We start from the raw sequence: 20905 nt of genomic DNA on the forward strand, positions 1-20905 counted from the left end.
ACTGTATATTATTTGACTTGTGTAAATGCAAGCTTCTGACATCACGTGAAGCTCATAAATGTTTAAAGTCAGCCTACAAGAGATAATTCTTTCTTTATGAGAGTTTATATACATTCCACTCCTGAACTGTTACGACTGGATACAACAAGGAAACTACCACTGTTGCAACAGCATCACAAGGACTTCTGCTGTGAAACCTGTGCAGTACAGAATCCTACTATGCTACTGTAACACCACAGAGAGGTCAGGACAGGAGCCAATGAAACACATTTACATTACAGCGGGGGGGGGGGGGCTTGGCCACACTGGAACAGAGTAGGTGGTTTCCCACAATAAATCATAGGGTGGGAAAAATAAATATTCTGCTTCTCCCCTCTAATTAAGGACTTCTCTGGGTTAGATCAGTAGTTTTGATATCAGTTTTTAGTGTTCATATTTTGTCTGTCCTCATTAATTGTAAGTTTGTGTTTCAAATTACTCATCTGTTTAGACAAAAAAAGTTTTAAAGGTAAAATCTATCTTTGTCCTAGTGTCATTGTTAAAGGTGATTTTTTTCCTGATTTCATGAAAGTATTTTTTGTACTAGAACAGTTGACCTTACGGCAGCATAGTGTGAAACTGTAGTCATATACAGTGGTACCTTGGGTTAAGTACTTAATTCATTCCGGAGGTCCATTCTTAACATGAAACTGTTCTTAACCTGAAGCACCACTTTAGCTAATGGGGCCTCCTGCTGCTGCCGCGCCACCGGAGCACAATTTCTGTTCTCATCCTGAAGCAAAGTTCTTAACCTGAAGCACTATTTCTGGGTTAGTGGAGTCTGTAACCTGAAGCGTATGTAACCTGAGGTACCACTGTATCTATTTTCAGCATACCAAGTAGAGCAAGCAGCTCCAGATTTATCACACTGAGAATCTGTCAGACTTGGAAACTGCAGTGTGAAGTGTACCAATATTATGATTTTATTTTATTTGTAACTGCAGCTCTTGAGTGAAGCTAGACACCCCAAGGGCAACCTTTGTTATTGTGCTTTGTGTGGATGGAAAAGCATATGGTAATAACAAACACACCAATTTATGCAGCCATCCTAAAGGGAGGCTCTTAAAATATACAGCTCTGAAAACACTGTAGATTATGCCAAGAAAAGAAACCCTTGACTTTCTTAAGATTCAGCTGTCCTCTTTGGTCCTGACCAAAAGAAGAAGAAAAAAATCATTGCCTTCTATGTAATTGTTTCTTGCATATTTTTTTGACGTTAATGAACTGGAATTGAAAGTATGTGCTTAGAGAAAACAAAGCCATTTGTATTAGGAATAACATGTTGCTGTCGCACTGTCAGAAAAGAGGAAGAACATTGCCACTATCATAAAGGAATTTGGAAGCTCCACTTTCACATCAATGTTTTCTCAACCGAAACTCATTGCTGGCTATGAATCACAGAAATTGCTCAAAAGTCAAGTTGCTGCCAAGGGAGATTAGAGGAATGGATGCAAAAATAGTATTATTTAGGGAAACCTTTTAGGGCCAAACAGGGCCAATTCATTGGTGAAATAATATTTTAAAACTATTGCTACACAGACATACCCCAAATTCCCAGTGGTGAGAACTGCAGGGGCACAATGTGCATCCAGATGTCTTTCTTACAGAGAGCAAATAACTGCCCCCTGAGTCTCTATGCCTTTTTCAGTATGTTCACCCCTGCCACCCACCCAAACTGCAGTCTCAGTTCACACAGAAACAGCTGGATGACATCATCCCCCACAGGGAGGCGAAATGAGGACATGTCCCCTTCTAGAAGGAATCTGTGGCCATTTCCTTAAGTTAGGCAAAGGCCAGTGATTCTGCCAGCAAAAGCAAATCTTCCAGGTAACACTTGTCCAACTTGTCTGTCCCACTCTAACAGCCATGTGTGTGTGACTGTTAGAAATCCACAGCTGCTAGAGTGGGTTAAACTACTGTAGTTGGACAAGTGTAACACACACACACAACCAGGATTCAGATCACCCTCCAACCTGTAACTATAGTTTTTTAGGCCAGGCTGTGAGGATTACAATACACAACCTGCACAGGGAATCACTAGATTTTTTTTTAATGTATCAATGTTGTTGGTTAGCAAAAAATAGAAGTGTGTCATCATAAACTTTATGTTTCATTATTCCTTCTAAGCAGAACTGTGTGATGGGTACTGTAGAGATGGTTCACAGTTACAGCAGTGGTCTGAAATGTAGAGCAGGCCTCTGGACAGCACTGGGAGATTGAAGTTAGTCCCTATTTCCCTCTTCGAGCTCAAAGCATTGGTCTTTGTAAAAAATAATAATACCCAACTCCCTCTAGTAAGAAACAGAACAAAACAGAGGTCACATCCACAGTATACATTTAAAGCACTCTTATACCGCTATAACTAGGGGTCAGCAAACTTTTTCAGTCCACCGTCCCTCAGACCTTGTGGGTGGCCGGACTATATTTTGAAAAGAAAAAAGAAGGACAAATACCTATGCCCCACAAATAACCCAGAGATGCATTTTAAATAAAAAGACACATTCTACTTCTGTAAAAACATGCTGATTCCTGGACCGTCCGCAAGCCGAATTTAGATGGCAATTGGGCCGGATCCGGCCCCCGGCCTTAGCTTGCCTACCCATGGCTATAACAATCATGACTTCCTCCTCTAGCACAAATCATGGGAACTGTAATTTGTTAAGATAGTTGAGAGTCATTAGGAAGACCCTTCACAGAGCTACAATTCCCAGCACCCTGCAGTTCCCATAATTCTTTGGGGGAAGATGCCATAGTCAACATTCACACCATACCTTTAAAGCACTATTATACCACTTTAAACAGCCATGGCTTTCCCCAATGCAGTCTGGGAGCTGTATGTTAAGGGTGCTGAGAATTGTCGGAAGACTCCTATTCCCCTCATTGAGCTAGAATTCCAAGCGTTCTCTGTGAAGAGAGTTTGAGTTCTGGAGATGGATAGACACTACAGCACTGAGAGGTGTCTTTCCACATTATATGTTATTTATAGGTTGTTCAGCACAAATCAGTGCATATTGACTTAGAAGTGTCCTGCTTTCATTTGTGGGGCCTAGTCAGTGCAGTATGTTTTGGATTGAAGCATTAGACTACAGTACTATTTTTTCTTGGCAGCAGATAATGGTTCTAAAGAAAATAGACACAATCGTTTACATTCTTCTCCCCACCCCATTTAATAAAACCTTTGGGGAGTCTCCTATTAATATTTTTAAAGTAAAAAATCAGAATCCCAGTATAGAATGTGGCCTTCCACAATTCCAGTTTCTATGCATTTAATTATACATGTTGACACTACTTTTCCACTTTTAACAAATGTGCAGTCGTATACAAATTAAATAAATCTCTTGCTTCAACAGTAGCGCCACAGTTTTACTTCAATTGAACAATTCTACTGGAATAGAATGGACCAACCTGTTCTAAAGAATGAGTCAAATCTGTGACCACCCTGCCTAAAGAGAACACTGACATGCTAATTGCCTTACTATCTTGTCATTATAGGTAGGCAATTGTTCACCCAAATCAACGGAAGCTTTGGCCTTGGCATTATACTGGCATAGTGGGATAATATAGAAGTACATCATGAAAGCTGGGACATAAGCCACGATCAGTACTGATCCAAATGACAAGAAAGGGAACATTGCTATGAAGATTAAAATAGCTTTCTTGGGTGTGACTTCCTCTCTGGCATTTAGAGTAATGGGCTGCTGCCATGCTATGTGCTGAAGCCTGGTCCAAGTGAGTCCTGCTTGCACATGCCTGGGTATCACATCCTCCAGAGGATTTAGTGTCGAAACTTGTTTCCTTTCCTATTGTCAGCCTTACCTTTGCTTGCTGGGTTAAACAGCCAGTGCTGCTTTGGGTTGCCTCTCAGGTCACTTTCAACCTCTCCAGTGACATGGGTTGAAGCACAGTCTATTTCATTCTATGCTGGGTGGACATGAGGCAATGTCTTCTGGATAACTTGAAATGAATCCACACCCAGAAACGGCATTGCCTATACCACCAGATTATAGGTGTTATTCAACACTAGTCCTACTCAGAGTAGACCCATTACTAAATCTGTTTATTTCAGTGGGTCTCCCCGAATGTAGAATTTAGCTGAATACCTTCACTTAGTCCAGTGCTGCTCAGTCTGATTGGCAGTTGTTCAACAGGAGACGTCAGGGGTTGACCGTGATACCTTTCGCATGCAACGCATGTTCTCTGTCCTTGAGCTACAGTCTCTGTGACTATTAGTAGGTTCACATGTTGGACAGTCCAGATCACTTTGGGCTGCTGCTCTTGGTGTGTTGTTTGATCCTAAGACGGAGGACCTCAGATTTTATGACTATTGAGAGGCAATTCCAGCGTTAGATTAAACATAAGCCTAGTGAGAGTGCTTCAAAGCAATAAAGTTCACCTGAGATAAGATAGAAGCCATGTATAGAAGAAAAGTTAAATGGTTCAAGGAAAAGAAAAGGCAGGGGGGGGGAGTAGTTCTGGATCTATTCTGCTCCTTTATTAACATCCGTATCCTACCTATTCTCCAAGAAGCAATGTGTGTGTGTATTTTAAACTCATAACAATTCTGAAGTTACATTACAATTACATGCATAAGACCACCTACTGAGCTGAACAAGTATTTGAACTTGGCTTTCTCACACTGAACCAAGAAAAGATAGTGCTAATAAGACACACAGAAGATACTAACCCATTACCTGCAGAGCAGCTGATTAGCAGGAAGCACCTGTTTGCTCATTGGGCAATATAAGGAATTTTATTTCCCACCTCCTTGTTGTCCCCAAAATTATATCTTCTTAGGTTACAGCTCTCTTATCCTCTTTCTTCTTCACCTATGTGGAGCTGCTCACAATTTTAATCCGTTATTACTTGGATTCCTCTCTGGCCAGAATTAACCTGTTTCTGTTCTCCATGTATTTTATCTGAGACAGGTAACAATCTTCTCTGGTCCCAAACTTGATTAGATCAGCCACCTCGCAATTCCAGATGGATAGTAGTTGCTGTTTATTTCTATAGGGTCATTTAACATAATGGTCACCAAACAGGAGGGCAATACCTAAAGTAACAGGGAGAGTTGGGTCTGATTTATATACCACCTTCCCTTCCAGGAGAATGGCACAACATCTTAGCCTCACAACAATTCTGTGAGGCAGGTTAGGTAGAGATACCATGCTTTCTTATGGTCACCCTGTACACTGGATTGCTTAGCAAAGGTTTGAACCTTTGAACCACATCCAAGTCCAGCACTCCATATACCACATTGACTCCCACAGCAGCATTTTGTAGGTCACCATATTGCCAGTAGTACAAAAAGTAGGATAGCAATAAGGGAAGAGGAGTTTAATTCATTGCTATGCACTATAAATTTCCTGCAGAACTCAGAAATATCAAGTTGAAATAACCAGTTATGAAACTTCAGGGCCTATGAAATGTGTTGTTTCCTGTTAGACAGTATGAATCTAGAAGTTCCTTGAGATTCATGAACCTTCCCAGAAAACCTGAATCCAATTTGAAACAAGCCTGGGCCAAATTATTGGTATTTGCTGGTTTCATTCTAGGTTCATTTCAACACGGCACAGCTGCAGGGGGCGAAACTCGCAGAGCATGCAAACCATTACATGTGCCAAAATGAACACAGCTCCAAGTGTGTTATTTTTAAAAGTTTTTGCAAATAAATACTTTCAGAGTGTTTATGGGTTTCCAGTGTGCTAACTGCTTGGCTTTGTACCAGCTCTGAATTAGAAAAGCCAATGGATTTATTTGCTAAAGACTGTAAAGTGAAACTCAAGATTTTGCAAGCAGAGTCTAATTCTGTTTATATAATGCTTGTCTGATCTAGTAATAATAGCAGTATACACCTTACAGCTAATTCCAGATATACATAAGAACAGAAATTACTAACGTGTTTGCATGTGAACATTACAAGCTTGCCATTTTCGATATAATTATCAAATTAAACTCACAAATTGTGATGCTTCTTTAATGTTTAATAAAACTAGACAGAGCTGAAGCATATAAAAGTAATTTAGTTATTGATTTATTTAATTTTATCTCATGTTAGTAGATCAAATGTGGCTTACAAAAATTTAAACGACAACTTTAAACAATAAAAGAATAACAATGGATTTGGTAAGATCCTGAAAGAGGAGTCCTGCATTGCCAAAGGATTGGAAGTTGGGCAGATATTTCACAGAATCAGAGAGCTAGTTGTCCGTGTTCTGCTTCACACAAATTTGGCCTCACTAGTGGAAGGGAAAGTAGCAGGCCATGCAGGAAAGTATGGGCCAGATGGCTCTGGGGAGGGGCCCCTCCTCCAGTTCAGTGTCAGGGGACAAAAATAAACTTGTAGCAGAGAGTTTAGGATGGGTTGTTTTGTAGTCTGAAAAATAGTGGCAGTCTGTTAAACGCAGGGACAGAGGGCCATGGTTGATTTCTGCTGGCATTCAAAATTGTGGCCGTGTGAGAAGCAAGAACCTCTTGGAGTGTTAACACTGTGAGCCCCTCCATCTTAGGCTCAGGTTGTGTATATATGCAAATAAACCATATATCATAAAGGCACCACCATCTCCACTGTGCCTCATTTGCAAAAGGAAACACAGACCCTGGATAAGCAGGGGTGGAACTCCTGGAATTTTACACCGCTTGGAGATGGGGATAGTGTGCCACAAAAAAATTGCTTAATCATCAAAATTTCTAAGCAGTTTACATAAAGCAAGATAAGATTAAAAGCACCAGCAATCTTACTAATAATTTGTTTCACTGATTACAAATGCGTGGCCATTTATGCCAAGGGGAAGGCAAAAGGATATGTTATCGCAAAGAGTTGGGAATTCGAAGGCAAAAGGAATAAATCTGTTTTGCTTTGAGATTGGGGTGGGAAAAGAATGAGATCATATTCAAACACATGTTCTGCAGCCTTACAGCTTAGTGAGGGATCCCATTTGTCATAATCAAAAGCAAATCTGCATAATTTGTGGTCCGAAAGCAGATCACCAGCCACATACAGTAGCCTATTATTATTGCTCTGGGACTGCAAAACATGGTCTATCCAGCATCTTACAGGCCACACAACATGACTTTGGGGATCAAATTTTTTGCAGACCTGGTTGCAATGCAATAGAATAGTAAGAGGCCTACATATAATCCCCTCCATCAGAGGCCTACAGACAGAGAACTTGAGTTTGTCCTGCCAAAAGTGGAATGTGGCAGAGTCCAGAGGAGAGGATGGAGGAAGGCAGCTGCCTGCACTGAATATTTGGAAAGCGGAAGGTATAGTGTGGATCCCTGAACCCATCTGTCTGTGTTTCTATGGAACCAGGGTTGATGGAGGTGGAGAGGGCCCCTTCGGTGGGCAGATTCCCAGGACCTCCCTTCCTAAACACCAGGTGGATTGCCTTGCTCTTTGAATCTATAATGCACATTCCAAGTGACCCATTTATAAACGTGTCAATCAGGATAACTTTCTTGGCTCAGCCAAATGTAGACACTTTCACATGGAAATAATGCCACAGCCATAATGTGTTATTTGTGCTGAAACTGGATTACACAAGCAGGGCACTCTGCCTGGCCTGATATTATTATATCAATAGGACTTTCCTTTTCCTTCCAAAGCTTAAGATCTGTCAAGAAGCCTAACAACAGAGTTGCCAGCAGGCAGTCTGAGTGAAACTCTGATGGGTTTTATTGGAAAGGGCTGCAAATTGTGATTGGCCTGTTATACTAAAGTATCAGAGGAGCCACTCAGCCAAAAAAACAACCCTCACAATTCAAAACAACCCTCCGTAGCCTCAGAGATTTATTGTTCCATATGCCACTGTTTAAAAACAGCATCACATGGCTAGACATTCGTATCAGACTCCCTCTGAAAACAGTATAAAGGCTTCTGCTGATTTCAGTGAGCTGCCAATTAAAAATGTAAATGGTCTTTCCAATGGTCTCTTTGAAGAGCAGCTGTTTAGATTTCCATTTAAAGCTGACACTTGGCATCACTGCTCTCAGGGAGTCTATTAGCTGCAGCAGAACAACGGCAATAGCCAGGGATGAACTTGTGCTAGTCTTGTGGATCCCTCCAGCATATGTGGTTTATAGTGCCAGGGGTCAGGGGGGAAATCCAGAAGGTACTGAGGAAAAAGGAAAACACACATACTAATCTGCTGAAGCAACTTATTCATTGGCCACGACATCTGGTTTTAATCATCTCTGGAGTGGGGGATGGGAGTAAAGCACCCCTAAGCAGTATGCAGCTAATTCCCAATATTCTGGCATTCCTCATCCAAGTCAGTCAATCACAGTGCAGCCCTGTGCATGTTTAAAGGTAAAGGGACCCCTGACCATTAGGTCCAGTCATGACTGACTCTGGGGTTGCGGCGCTCATCTCGCTTTACTGGCCAACGGAGCCGGCGTACAGCTTCCGGGTCATGTGGCCAGCATGACTAAGCCGCTTCTGGCGAACCAGAGCAGCCCACGGAAACGCCGTTTACCTTTCCGCCGGAGCGGTACCTATTTATCTACTTGCACTTTGACATGCTTTCAAACTGCTAGGTTGGCAGGAGCAGGGACCAAGAAACAGGAGCTCGCCCTGTCGCGGGGATTCGAACCGCCAACCTTCTGATCGGCAAGCCCTAGGCTCTGTGGTTTAACCCACAGCGCCACCCGCGTCCCCTGTGCATGTTTAACTTGATATAAATCAATCCGATTTCTTACCACTACATTCAAAACAGTTCACACACAAAATTAATTCATCTATAATACACCCTTATCCATAAATAAAACGCCCCTACAAAAGACCATTCAAAACATGTTCATGATAAATATCTAATAATTCTACATAAAAATAAATAATTGATTATTCTTTGCTGACAGAGGGAAAGCAAAGGCACCCTCTGGCCTACAAAGTGTTAGCTTTTACACTTCTGCAAAAAGAGGCGGGTACAGTCCTCAGTCCCATTTGGTCAGGGCTGTCTTACTCATAGGTGCTAGGGGTGTGGGCACCCAGGCGCTGGGCTCTCAGGGGCGCCAGGCTGAGAGTCCGGGGCCTGAGAGTTGAGACCGGGGAAGAGCATGCCCGTCGGTTGGAGTGCCGCAACAGGCTCTTCTGCTGCAGGCGGCTCTGTGCCACGAGTCTGGGGGCGACCGAGCCAGTGAGACGCTGAGGCGCCGCTTATGCTTAAGACAGCCCTGCATTTAGTGCTGCAAGAAGAGGGTGAGGCAGCCTCTGGTCTAGATGTTAAATGGCAAAACCTCTGTGCTGGTGGCCATGGTTACTTTCCTGTGTGTACCATTTAATGAGAAGTAAAATTTATCCTGTGACTGAGTCTATATACATACTAACCCATTTTTAGCACAAAGATGTAGTTTTTCTCAATCTAAAACTGTTCATGCTCCTTTCAACATGTTCCTTTCAACATGCTGCTTTCAATCTAGATTGATTCTAGATATTGCTGTCCACAGAGGTGGTGTGGCTACTTGCTGCAAGTTTGAAACCTCCCTTTGATTAGGCCATCCACACATTTTCTTACATGCACATGCCCCAGGTGAATGAAGTAGGAAATGACGCTTGCAGTCTTGGTGTACCCATCCGCATTGTCACTGGGCAGATGTGGATACACACACACACACACACACACACACACACACACCCCTCATTGCTGGGACTGCCTACTTGTTTTCGAACAGGCACACTGTATGGTAATGCAGAATTGATCTGCAGTGAGCTTTTATTTTGGGAATAAAACCAGTTTTCTCAAGAAACACTTTTCAGGGGCAAAAGATATGTGCGGATTTATTGATGATAAGCAAACTATTGCTATGATTAAGTATCCAGAAACACCCATACTTTTGTTTGTCACTTGGGTGATACAGAAATAATGTTAGTAAACAAATGACTCCACAACCCGCTTCCATTGTCTTTTGAAGATTACATTCTACTACGGCAATCCCAGGGTGAAGGCAGTGGTCCTGACTGATGGCTCATTCACACAAACGCTGCAAGATCAGCTCCTGATTCAGCATGTCACTGCAAACCCATCATTTTTCCTCTCCCCCTCTGCAATAGCATGCTGAATGAAAATTAAATTTAGTAGTTTGCACACAAAAAGTGGAAAGGTCTTTGTAACATAAAAAAATAGTTCAATTTAAGGCTGTAGCATGCATTTACACTGCCTATCAACTTGTGTATATCAGATATACAGAATGTAAGTTGGGATTTATTTATATTTACAAAAGCATAGAAAAAGTATGTGCAGTTGTGGGGAAGGAATCAGTTTAACTTTCTCGTCGTGAACATTCTGGCATAATTGACCAAGTGAATATATGAACTTCATTCTTGATTAAAGAACATGCAATGAATAGAAGGATCAACAAGGTGTTATTTCCATCTATATTTGCTATATTCAAGATAGGATTGAACAATGACAGTTTTCTAGCGACATAAGCAAAGGATGAAATATTTTCATTTGTAGAAGCACTAAGAACATCACACTTAAATACCCATTTAAGAATGGATGTTGTCTCTTAACTTTAAAGATGTAAAATAGTCGCCAAATTATGGGATTAACTGGAATGATCCTCTGAGCTGCTTGATCCAAAACTGTCTACTGTGGGAATCCTTATCCATTCCCCCCCCCCCCGTCGCCATTTGGTTTCATACTATATGCAGGTATAGGATATTAAGTTAAATATGTATTCAAAAATTATTATTTGATTCGAAGAAATAAGCAAGAAAACTTAAGACTGTGTGTGTCTGTGTCTGTGTGTTGTTGTTTCTTTAATGAATCGTCTGAAATTTAAATAGGCTTATACTTTTAAAGGATTGTAATCTCGATTGTAGGCAAAATCCTTAAAAACATTATTAAGAGATGAGATCATCAAACATCTGGAGTTATATGAACTCAATAAAGAATTTCAAATGGGATTTCAAATGGGATAAATTTAGCCTGAGAAAACTAGTGGAATACTTAGGGTGAAGGCAGGGTGAAGAGATGGAGCTTGACATTTTTTGGGGGGGGGGGATTAGGCCTGCTTCAGGCAGATTAGCTCTGCATTTGTATATCATGTCTAGAAAAACATGAGCACATAGGACAAACACACGTGTGTTTTGCATTTTCACATGCAGTGGGAGCCACCTCCCAGTTTCTCAAATTAAGTTCAAATGACATTAACGTTTAGCTCAATCGTTGTGTGGTCTAAAAAGAATCTTGAGTGGTAAAAAAGAGCTGCAACTCAGTGATGTCTTGTTTAGCTGCCCACTATTGCGCTGCCCTTCTCTGGTTCCTGTTTTGGAACAAGTCGTATGGCATGGGTCCAAGACCTCAGCAATCAAATCCCAGGGCTTTTTGCACCTTAGGTGCTGTGGTTCGTGTGACTAGGACATGTGGACACTGCAAAAAATGAGCATGCATGAGCAGCACCAGTTTCACAATAGGCTTATTTTGGAAATGCTCAAATTCCCATGGAGTTCACTGGGGTTTAGACATATATGGGATTAGTTAATGGAGTTGTTTAAAAAAGAGAGAGAATTCAAAAGGAACCTGTAGATCAGACTGTTGCAGAAGTATGTAGTCCATCTTTCATGATACTGTCGCAGCAGCTGGAAAAAGATGCTGAAACACATAAACTCCAAATGATGTTGTGATGAATAACTATTCCCTAACATATATTCACTTCTGTGCATTCTTGAGGGACAAAGATTAAAGCAGCTCAGTTGATTAGTGTGTGGTGCAGATAAAAGCAAGGCTGCAGGTTCAATCCCTGTATAGGACAGATGCATGTTCCTGCCTTGCAGGGGGCTGGACTAGATGATCCTAAGGGTCCCTTTGATTCTATAATTCTATGAAAGATGAAGAAGCACTTGGAACTGCAGAAGAGAATGTTTGCATAGACCAGCGCTAAGAAGGTAAACCAGGCATGGCAATGAGAACTTTTGTCCTCAGACATGCTTTACAGAACTGGGTTTACGAGTGAGGGCAAAATACAGAATACAATCATATGTATCTCTGAGTACTACCCCTTCTGCCCTCTGATTGACCTTCTAACTATCACTGTGGCACTATTCACAAGAGCTGACTTTGGAATACATGAAAACGCAGTATAATTGTTACACATTCCTAAGTAGCTAAATTTATTTGACTCTTGGATTCATGCCTTAGAGCACGAAGTAAAACATGTAATAATTGCTCTAAAAAGAACGGTTTGACATGCTTTAGTGTCTGCCTTGTTATTTAATTGTTTTGTATTCATTTGAGATAATTTCTCCCGCACAGCCTTTTTAACAGTTTGATGAAAGAAGAAAAAACCCAAAGGACATGGAAGGGGTAAAGAGGGTGAGTCGGATAAAAGCGTACACTATGCAGGCTAATGGAAAAAGAAACAGGGTTCAGTGAAAAATGGGGCAAATGCAACCAAAAATGCACTGGAAATAAACAGAGTTGGGGAGGAAGATATAAAAAAGGACAGTGCTAATTATGAGAGAATGGATGAATTAGAGTCACAGAAAATGAAGTTAATTAGAACTAAATATTTACTGTGAACTAAAGAAATACAAAAGCATGCGACTGCACCAACTAACACCTTCTCTGATGCCATAGGTACTGACTAGCTGTCCCCCCCTGGCTATATAGCACAAATGTCTGCAGGGTGGGGGCTCTGCCACTGAGCTTCCCATTGAAGTATTTTACTGTCACTGTAAATAAAGCTCAGAGGATGCAAATGTGCTGAGTAGGAAGATTATACTTTTGACAACCTTTTTCTAATAACTAAGTTCAAGAAATATGGAAATAAATTAACACATAAAAGAGAGTAATTGTCAGACAAATCCTGAAAGCTCCATAAATCACTGTTGTTGCACCCCACCCCAGTACTGAAGAATCAAAACCAAATCACTCCAGGGTAACTGTTCCAGCTGCCCCCTAGGTTATATCGTATCCTTACCCCACTAGCAAAATTGGCAAGGAACCAAGTAAGCTGTAGCCATAAGCGACAGCAAAGGAATTCTTAGCATTCTTCACTTAAAGTGTACATGCCAATATAAATTCTTTGTTTTGAGGAACAGCTTAAAATTACCAAATGACTATTTTGGTTAGCAAACTATATGCATTGGGTAATGAATAACAGAAGGTGTCTGTTAGGAGCAACAGTAGTAACATATTGTTTGCACATTTAAACCTAAAATGGCAGTACCAACTTGACATATCCCACCCCCCAAATGATACATGTTTTCAAGCAAAAGCCCCTAATATATGTACCTATTATGTACCTATTCCAGTTATCACAAAGATCAACAATTGTTCAATAAAAGTAGTCTTTAAGTCTAGAATAATGCAGTGTTCCAGGCTTTATGTATGTTTATAAATTTAATCAGTGTTTCGTTTGAATCCCTGCGTTTTGTTTTAATTTATTTAACAAAATGTATATTTTGTAGTGAGGTTGCTAAGTGGTTTATAAGAAATATTAAAATTATCAGTAAAACTTTTTAAAACAATTAAATTTAACAGCGAAAGAGATTAAAACATATCAATGGGTCTGGATAGGTTCGCCTAAGCAAAAATGTTTTAAGCAAGCGAAAAGAGTACAGCAAAGGCCTGATGTCACTAGCAGGGGTGCCAACTTGAATATAATATTGAGGGGGCCCAGGTAAGCCCCGCCCCGCATAACTGAACACATGACACAGTGCGCGCACACCATTTTAATGGGAATGCCTATCAACTTTGTGGGGGCCTGGCCCCATCAAATATTCTAATGTGGGAGCTGAAGCCCCCACAGCCCCTAGGAATTGGCTCCTATGGTCACTAGGTAGGGAGTTCCAAGATGTATTTGCTGCCATACTAAAAGATCGATTTCTTACAACAGCAGAACAAGCATGTAGTACTCATAATTGTGCCAGTTCCGTAGATCAAAGTGATTGAGTTGGCCAATATGCTGTAAGGCACATATATTTTTAAGAGAATTGTTTAAGACCTGTGAATAATTGTAACTTAACAATATATGCTACCTGAAATCCTAAATGTTTCATGATTCACACCTCCCTGAGGATAAGAAAACACATATCACTTTCTTTCAGGATGCAACCCTGAAAGAAAAAGACTGTTCTATGTATCATATTTTTCTCTCCATAAGACTCACTTTTTTCCTCCTAAAAAGGGGAAATGTCTGTGCATCTTATGGAGCAAATGTGTGGTCCCTGGAACCACATCTTACTCCACTAGTGAATCTTGTTCATTTCTCAGGGATACATAGTTTGTGTTATCATCATAATAAACCTTTTTGATCATGATTAGCAGTTATTCCGATTATTTTAAGTACAGTTTGAAACATCTTTGACCATACAAGTTTGTTGTGGAGATAAATCTGAAAGCACGAACACTTTGATTTTGTTCATTCATTCGTATGTTTCCAAATATATCTAAGAAGGAAATATTTAGGTGCAACAATATCATATTGTTGGACAATGGCACTACTCTGAGTATGACTAAAGTTGTGCATCACCTAGTTTAATTTTTTTTAACAGGACCCTTTGCGGTTTGTAAAAGCAACAACAAAAGCATTGATGAAAAGGGCTTGGTAGATTTCAGAGGAATGAATTCACTTAATATAGCACCATTCATAGACACTTAAACAAGAGGTAAGCAGTACATATGATAAGAATGGCCCCCCTCCTTTGAACCATGGCCCAAGGTGACTGCCTCATCCCACCCCCACCCCCCACCATGTGGCTCAAAAGTATCCCATCCTTGTTGCCAGTGAAATATATTAAGAGGCCATACAGAGGACATATAACAACAGTTTTCAAAATCTAAAATACAGTAGTTTATGGAGGGAACAAACCATGCAGCAGTTTGCTGCTTGCAATGTGGAACTGAAAACTAAATTGACTCTGAGGTTGCTAGTATGGAAAGCCAAGAGGGACCTTGTGGTGAGTTCATTCCAGGGTAATTTGGGATCAGCCTCTTTCTCCTGTCCCCAAACAGTACGAGTCAAGAAGTCTGACTGCAATTCAAACTGATATGATAATAGACACCTATCACCTGACTATTATACTAATCATCTTTACTGAAGCTGAAAATCTGTCCAACTGCAATCAAATGTCAAGTAAGGCATTTAGGGCCAGGGTGTTTTTCTATTCCCCCCATTATTACTTCTGTTAGAGTAATTTTGTATTATTTTTGCACTAGAAAGCAAGGCGTCCATTGTATAGCAGATCACTTAGTATCAGAATGAGTTTCAAGTTCAGAGAGTAAAATAATCAAGACATTGGCAGAAACAAACTAAAAACACATGACTCTACTTCAAGTAGCCAAAAGAATCTGAATAACTGAACCCTGTGCAAAGACATCTTGTTAAACAATAACAAGAATGCTGCATACCTATACAAATACCAATATATAAAAAGTGATCTTTGATCAGACTTGTAGTTAAAAAATAAACCTTATTGTTCTCATTTTTCAAATTCTTCTCAAAAATATGCTTACAATTCAAATCAACTTGAATGGGAAAGCAAATAAGGTATCATAGCCAAACAGTTGCTTCTAAAATTAGGGCAGGATGCACTTCTAAGCACCACCAATTTAAATGGCAGAGCAGCCAGGCAATCCTATTGTTCCTCCATCAACACAATACAGGTGGAATATGGTGCAAAAAAACAGAACAAAGCAACCCTGCCAGCCAGATCCCCAGCATGGCAACATCGCCAATCACAGAACGGCATGCCAATGATATCTGCACATCAGCCTGGCACAGAAGGAGTCAATCTACACATGATGAAAGGAAAAAGCCCTCATAATATCAACCTACCTGACCCCATCCCAACCACATGCACACAGACACATTCTACCAAGCAGGAGCCACTGAGATACCAGTAACAAGAAAGCAACCATTAAGCATGCACTGCCATAAGAACACACTGTCATGCCTGTTCTGTGACATGAAATTGTGGTGAAGTAGCAGTACGTCTTGCCATCACCACATCCTCAGTTAGTCATCCAGCAGAACCTTTCTGTGTGGTTCAGGGCCAGCTTCAGCTAAGAGCCTTCAGAAGCATACCATGACATGGTTTGCAATAATGAATTGAGTGTTACAGAATCATAAATATGGAGGACAATTTTCTACTGTGATGTGGGACCAGTCCTCATTCAGGATTCTTATCCTAACGAATCCTAATTGCAGTGTGGCACCATTCGCAAACGGGTGCAGTAAGGGGCCTACTGAGAAAATTGTTCCAAATGATTCAAGCAAGCAAGTTTAATCATACACTTTGGGGAAGCAATATATATAACCATCACAGTGAGCATTCCCAAGTAATTATTCTTAACAAAATAAATAAAAGTCTGCAGAACTCATGGGAAAGCACATCACGGGTCAGCATTACATTGTCCTAGATTTATTAATTTTTTCTATTGTATGGTTATGTAAGAAACCTCAAACCACCTAATTTGAAGACTTTAAAATGGCATTAAAAAATGCTGTAAAATAATTATTAACCAGAGGACCAACAAGATCTAGCGTATTTAGCATATGCTAGCATAAAGCAAAAAGAATGTTGCTTGCTAAAGTTTCTGTTTCTGAATGATGCTACTCTGGGTATAGAGAATACTTTCATTAAGGTAAATAAGGATCCATATTATGAATAAATGTTGGAAATATGCCAGTATTCACCCAAGCCCTCTTATCATATAGGTTTCCATGAATTTGGACTGATAAAATATAAGGGTTAGATCCTTAGATCTTACTGAAGACAACAGAAAAACTTCAAGCAACTTCAGTCACAAAGTGCATTTCTCTATAAGCAGTAAATAAATAGTGGAGAAAATATAGCTTTATTTATGGAGATGATGCACTTTCTGACCCTAGTTTTATTCTCTTAAATGAAAGCTTTATTAATACACGCAGTAAAAGATAGTTCTAATTTCGGCAATGGAGAAGGGACCAGTGATTATGGCTAATCTGTCGAATTGTACACTGATTCAAGGTCAGTTTAAAATACTTCTCATTCTTTCCTGAATTAGTCAGCCTGAAGAATGAAGCATGTTTCTGAGAAGGCAAATACACAAGCAGAGCATGTTATTAGTTATTTGCATGGAAACTGGTGTGGGAAAGTGGAAAATTGACCCTTGGAAAGCAAGGGAGTCAAAGGTGTGCTAGAGGAAGATAAGGAGATTGCAGAGAAGATGAATTAATTCTTTGCATCTGTCTTTACAATGGAAAATGTACGGCAGATTGCTATGTCTGAACTAACTTTTGTAATAAGGGAGTCTGGGGAACTGCGGCAAATAGTGGTGATGAAAGATGAAGTTCTAGGTCTAACAGACAAAACAAAAACCAACAAATCTCCCACTCCAGATGGCATCCATGCAACAGAAATTGCTGATCTCACAAAAATATATAACTTGTCCCTAAGAGCAGCCTCCACACCTGAGGCCTGGAAAGTGGCCAATGTAAAACCAATTTTAAGACAGGGATCCAGGAAATTACAGTGTGGTTAAATTAATGTCTGTTCTGGGAAAACTGGTGGAAAATATGGCTAAAGATAAAATAACCAAGCATAGAGAAGAACAAGCCTTGGCTTCTGTAAGGGTAAGTCCTGTCTCACTAACCTCTTCAAGTTCTTTGAGGGTCTCAGCAAACATATAGAGGTGACCCCATTGATATTGGCTAGGAGTGCCTATTTCCAGCTATGACTGGTTTGCTAGTTACAACCCTTTTTAGCCACAGGACTCTATACTCTGGTAACTCGACAATTAGATTATTGCAATGCACTCTACCTGGGGCTACCCTTGAAGACAACTCAGAAATTTCAACTGGTCTACAATGCAGTGGATAGAACTCATATAGCCCTTTTCTAAAACAGCTGTATTGGTTGCCAGCTTGTTTCTGGGCCCAATTCAAGGTGCTCATTTAAAGCCCTGAACAATGTAGGCTCCAAATATCCGAAAGACTGCCTCATTCCCTACAGACCCACCCAGGTGTTAACATCAGCAGAGGGCGCCCTCTTGGCTGTTCCACCTCCCTCAGAGGTGGTCTGGGAGAGGGAATTCTCTGTGGCAGCACCTAGGTTGTGGAATTAACCCTCCACAAAGGTGCATCTGTCTTCTTCACAATACAGCTTTTGCCAAATGCTGGAGATGCACCTCTTTAACCTGGCCTTTGACACCTGAAATGTGTGCATATCTCACTGTGTACTTTTGGGGCTACCCTACACCTGGGATTGTAACTGCTTTCAATTTTCAATTGTTGTAAGCTGCCCTGGGGTCTGTTGGTGAAAGACAAGTGCGGTAATAAAACAACAACAATGCACTAAAGCTACTTTGCACCTTATTTAGCACCTTGAAACAAGTGCTAGAGCTCCAAACTGAAACACAGAAAGGTGACCTGTGTATGCACACTAACTTTCATTTCTGGATCTTGATGTTCAAGCTAGATATCACATTTGGGTGTGTTTTGCATATTCCACAGTGTGTGTGTGTGTGTGTGTGTGTGTGTAAAGAAAGATTGACATCAAGATCTGCTGCTCTGGGTGGACAATTCCCCCAAACTGAGCTGTGAAACTGGCTATGGGAAAAATGAAACTGGCTATGAGAAAAATAATCCTGGCTATGAGAAAAATGGTCTAGAGGGAATTTGCATGGCAGGGGAAGTGCCCCTCTATCTTATCAGTTCTTCCCTACATATCCCTCCTTCATATTATCACATGAATTTAAGATTACATGTAATTTTGCCCTCTCAGTGATGAACCACAAAAGCCAAATGCATTTCTTTCCCCACGTTCTGAATAAGCCTAGATGCAGGGACTAGAGGAAAATCTCTTGACTGTAGAATGAAAATTTGTTAAATATATCATTTATTCATTTAACAATTTAAACCTTGCCATGCCTGTGCTCGTTGTATAAATCACTGAAAGAAGAATGGTATTTTATGTCCATTTTTTCAAGCACTCCAAATTTTAGCAAAATTAACAAGTGTTGTATTATTTTAGACACATGCCCCTGCCCATTGTGTCTATTAAGAGCTGATTTCATTAGCATGGGCCACTTTTTATATTTTGTCACTATTAAAATACCTCCCAAAACCTAATCACTACGATAAAAAACAACCACAATCCTATGCCTCTATCTCCTATGAGAGCTATGCCCTTTCATAATAGTATCATCCATTTTTTTTAATAATAATTTAGCATTAGTTCTATCTTGTTTGATTATATTAAATTAACTAGAAAAACAGCTAATATTATTATTTCTGCATATCTTATTTTCATTGCACACTTTCATAATAAGAGAAAGTATTTTTTCTTCTATCATTTTCTCTAAACATCCAGGCATGTAAATATGTGTCTATGTCTAGACAGGAACTTTCTGCCGCAGAACCACATATCTAATCTCCTCTTTGCTAGCTACTGTTTTTGACAGTCTCAGCCATGAATGGTTGACTGTCACATCCTTAAGAAGCCTAGTTCTATCTATCACATAAACTGAGCAAACTGATGCTCCTAATAACCTCAATTTCAGCTTAATGTCAAGGTGAATGGTAGTCACTCATAGATGCATATTAGTTTGTATCCAGCTTCATATTTGAGAGCTTTTATTTTAGCACCATACAGTATGCATCACAAGGTGTGAGAAGTGACTACTAGTGACACTATCATTTGGGTTTCAGTGTCGTATTTTTCGAAAGAAAGTTACGGAAAGGTCATATATTTTTCTGACAGAGCACCAGAAGAAGCCAAAAAATGAGATGTTATATTATTTCTGAAAAAATGAGATGTTATAATTATTTCACTTGATAAAGATAGGGATGATAAGGGTCAACACACATAAAATTTCCAACATGTGGAAGAAAATGCTGTAAATTGCTTCCCATAGTAGCTGTCTCTGTGTGTATTTATGCAACAGCTCACTGTGAATTGATGTTTCCCATACTGCTGCAAACTTTGCTGGTATGCTTTTATAGGTGTGCAGATCTTCTTCTGATCCATGTAGGAAACTGCTGGACACCAGTGGCTACTATAGGGGCTTTTTCAAGCCCTTAGCTTCATGTTACAGGGAACCAGGCAGAGGGCCTTCTCGGTAGTGGCGCCCACCCTGTGAAACGCCCTCCCATCAGATGTCAAGGAAATAAACAGCTGTTCCTAATTTTAAAAGACATCTGTTTAGTGAAGTTTTTAATATTTAATGCTGTATTGTTTTTAACACTCAATTGGGAGCTGCCCAGAGTGGCTGGGGAAACTCAGCCAGATGGGCGGGGTATAAATAAATTATTATTATTATTATTAGAGCTTCTCTCTCTCTCTCTCTCTCTCTCTCTCTCTCTCACACACACACACACACACACACTGCTTTTCTACATTAAAGTAGCTTACAGATTTCTACAAATTATGTATTAAGGAGGAGAAATATAAGCCAGGTGACTGGGAAGAGGTGGACTATGGCCTAGCAAAACTATTACATAGTAGTAAGTGTTTAGTGGTAGGATGACTGTCCAAAACAACAAATGAAGGCAGTAGACATATGTATTCATTTCACTTTATGCACTTGTAGCAGGGATGTGGGTTTTGTGGGATAACCAGCCTCATATAACCAACATACTTAAGTATAATTAACACACGAAGGGGTTAAGACCATATAGTAGTGAACTGTCCTAATAGGCTTAGCTTGGTCACTCTCCCTCACTTTAGAAGGAAGGTAATCAAACCTTTTATACCTCAAAGTGCAAGTAGATAAATAGGTACTGCTCCGGCGGGAAGGTAAACGGCGTTTCCGTGTGCTGCTCTGGTTCGCAAGACGCGGCTTAGTCATGCTGACCACATGACCTGGAGGCTGTACACCGGCTCCCTCGGCCAATAAAGCAAATGAGCGCTGCAACTCCAGTCGACCACGACTGGACCTAA

At 40.4% G+C, this 20905-nt stretch overlaps 1 long non-coding RNA gene across 1 annotated transcript in view; it reads right to left on the reverse strand.

The window, feature by feature from the left end:
* Window positions 1–7798: 7798 nt before the first annotated feature.
* Window positions 7799–20905, reverse strand: part of LOC310687628 — a 90637-nt gene continuing 77530 nt past the window's right edge. Inside the window, exons 4-5 of the long non-coding RNA XR_014516496.1 lie at window positions 9954–10091; window positions 7799–8153 (exon numbers count right to left, since the gene is read on the reverse strand). This is a non-coding gene — a long non-coding RNA (uncharacterized lncRNA). The remainder of the gene's footprint in view (window positions 8154–9953; window positions 10092–20905) is intronic.

This window comes from Podarcis liolepis, assembly GCF_965112155.1.
Source record: "Podarcis liolepis genome assembly, chromosome: 10".
NCBI lineage: Eukaryota > Metazoa > Chordata > Lepidosauria > Squamata > Lacertidae > Podarcis > Podarcis liolepis.